Source organism: Gavialis gangeticus, unplaced genomic scaffold (assembly GCF_001723915.1).
Source record: "Gavialis gangeticus isolate Ggan-Ray unplaced genomic scaffold, GavGan_comp1, whole genome shotgun sequence".
Taxonomy (NCBI): domain Eukaryota; kingdom Metazoa; phylum Chordata; order Crocodylia; family Gavialidae; genus Gavialis; species Gavialis gangeticus.
In genome coordinates, this window is record NW_017728964.1 from 11,323,457 (window position 1) to 11,326,672 (window position 3,216).

General features: G+C 45.5%; 1 protein-coding gene across 3 annotated transcripts in view; it reads right to left on the reverse strand.

Moving 5' to 3' along the window:
• SEC14L1 (SEC14 like lipid binding 1) overlaps nucleotides 1–3,216 on the reverse strand; it is a 101,781-nt gene that overhangs the window by 8,487 nt on the left and 90,078 nt on the right. The gene's annotated exons all lie outside the window — the stretch shown is intronic.

The window sequence follows — 3,216 nt, forward strand, 5'->3', positions numbered from 1 at the left end:
ACCCCCCCATGCAGCCCGGGGCAGCGGGAATCGCCCCCCCACCCAGCAGCACCCGGTGAGCACTGAGGCTTTTCTTTAAAGTACCAGGAGCTGTGGCAGCCAGGGGTCCCCCCATGGTCCCCTCCCCTCTTCTTCAGCCCCACCTCCCCCACCCCTAGTATTTACCAGCTTGGAGTTGGCTGCAGCCACCAGGGACTGCCTGAATCATCGAAGCTCTCCAAGTCTTTTCCGAAGATTTGGAGAGCTTTGAATCGATTTGGACCTTTAAATTGGTCCCCCGATTTGATTCAGATTTGGCCACTGAAAAAAAGTTGGGCTGAAACTCCTCTGAATCAAATCACCACCCGAAGCTTCGCACAGCCCTAATATTTTGGCATGACTGAACCAAAAATTTAACAAGCCATGATGTGTGTTCTTCAAATAAGGGTCACAGCTAAAAGACACAGCTATTTTAACTCTCTACACTTTACTGAATTGCAAGGACCACAGCATACAAGACAAAGCTGTTTTATGTGCATCACAGCAGGTGACAGCTGTGCAACTCCTACACTTGTGCTCTTAAAAGACTTAGGCTTTATTCAGAAGCTAACCAGGAAGAGTAGGATCTCTCACTATTCTCCAAAACTGGCAGGGAGCTCTGCAATATTGATTTGTTTTGTGGTAACAGTCACTTTTGCTTACTTAAGCAGTGAATTTTGCCACAACATAAAATGATCAACATGGTTGTACATTACAAAGAACAGACTCCTCCACTAAAAGCTGTGGCTACTGTAAGTAGCTACCTGTTTAAAATAAAAAGGCACTGTTCCAAAATACCTAATATGCAAGCACTACATTACAACAAACAATATATCTTAAAATGGTGAACCAAAAAGAGTTCAGAAGAATCCCCATAAAAGGTAGAAGAGCAAGCTAATACCATTTAAAGAAAGACTGATAACAGAAGTATCTTTAAATAACTGGTCCAACACAATTCCAGTACTGGACAATGAGAAGGAACCAAGTCTACTGGTTGCTCTGGTCCCTTCCTTGCCACTGATAGGAGGGCTGGGGGGAAAGCTTTGGAGATTGAGTTTGGGGAGCAGACACTTTAGACAAAGTGTTCTTTTGGTGCCCATGCAGATTGGAATACCACAAATATGGATAATCACTTGAAACTGTGCATCTAGCCTGGCTGCTGTATTAAGTGCATAATGCTTATAGGTCAACAGAATACTCCAGGCAAGGTGGATAAAAATCAAAAAAACACCCAATCTTTTTTAAAATTTAAATCATATGTTTTTTGTTAAGATGCTTTTTTTTAAAACAATAAACCTGTACAAATAGATAGTTTCCCATCTGCACAAAAAGCTTTTGACATGCCTTCTAAATGCCAGGCATTGGTATTCATTACCACTTCATCCAGTAATTATAAGAAAAGGTCTTTGGAAAAGTTAGGTGACACACTACAATTGTGTACACACAAGTCCTGCTCGTCTGTGCTCTAGCACCTGAAGTATAGCTAGCAGCTTTTGCAGAGGGACGCATTTTCTTCTTTGTGAAAACAGCATGTTTGGGAAGGTGAAAAATAGTAACTCCAAAATGGCATCTGTAACATACTGGAGGTTGTCTGGTGGGCAACCAGACCAACACCAGCACTGGTGAGAAGGCAGCTGAGTTCTACAAAAGCCCTTGGGTCTTTTGACAACATCATTCTGGACCTTGTGGGGGATAGTTCTGTGCTGGATGCCAGGGACAATGTTATCTTCAACAGCGAGGGGCCCACCTCTACTGGCGGTGCAGTGGGTACCACATCATAACGTCTGTGCTAATATTAGCAGGTGCACTTCCTCCCACTACTAGAGTCAATACTGGAGAAGGCATTCTTGGTACTGGGACACAAGAACAAGTCTGCTCCTCGCTGCTAGCATTTGATTCAATCAGAGGCCTGGTTGTTTGCCTCAGATGACTTTTCATGTCTCCCTGGAAAATACAGAGTTCCTCTCTAAGATGGCACCTTGGTACTTGGGGGTCACTTCTTTCATAGAACAACAGAAAATTATGGTTGGAAGGGGCCTCAGGAGGTCATCTAGTCCAACCCCCTGCTCAAAGCAGGACCATCCCCAACTAGATAATCCCAGCCAAGGCTTTGTCAATCTGGGTCTTGAAAACCTTCAAGGATGGAGACTGCAGCACCTCTCTGGGTAACCTGTTCCAGTGTTTTACTACCCACCTAGTGAGGAAATTCTTCCTAATATCTAACCTAAACTTCGCTTGCTGCAACTTGAGACCGTTGTTCCTTATTCTGTCACCTGCCGCTACTGAGAACAGTTTAGCTCCATCCTTTTTTGAACCCCTCCCTTCAGGTAGTTGAAGACTGCTATTAAGTCCCCTTTCAGTCTTCTCTGCTTTCAGGGAACTGTACTGCTTCCTGATATGGCTGACCTAAAAAACATCTTGGTCGCTAGTGTTCTGCTGTTGACTGGTGCCAAAGCTGCTAGGTCTGGTCTTGATAGTAATTGCACCATAGAGATTCAAGCATTGTGTGGCTGCATTATGAAGCACAGGACATACAGGCGTGATCAGAATGGGTGGCTGCAAGCCTCAGACTTTTCCAGGAGGTGGAGTTTCAATCCCAATCCTGAAATTCACAAAGTACATCTACTCAGCTTGCATTATTCCAATAGAACAAAGTACCTGCAGCTTCTGATCCTTGAGATTTTTATCCACCACAGAACAAGCAAGACTTAAGCCTGAAGTTTATTCAGTCCACCTTTTTGCAGTGCTCAGAGGTACCTGAACTGGCTAGGTTCCATCTCACTGCCTTGGGCAGTAAGGGAACTGAGGTTGAGTTGTTTCTTTATATCCCGCTTAAGGGCAACTCTTGAAACTGCTAGTCAAAATAAATAATCTGGTATCTGTGCATGATACACATACCCGCCTACAGCAGGATCCATATCAAGATATGCTCCAGGAAGAACAGTTTGGGGAATCAATTCTTAGTGAAGCAACTGCCTTTCTATAGCTGTGGCCTCAGAAGGGGGCAATGCGTGGAGATGCACCCTCTGCAAAAAAAGGCGCTGCCAACACCGTTGGTGGTGCCTGTGGGTGGTCACCGCTCACCACCTGGTGGCGTCTGTGGGCAGTTCATGATCACCCCTGGCCGCCACCACCACTGCCAGTGGGTGGTCGCCAACCCATGGTTGGCACTCGTCAGCCCCCCCACCCCCCCCCAGT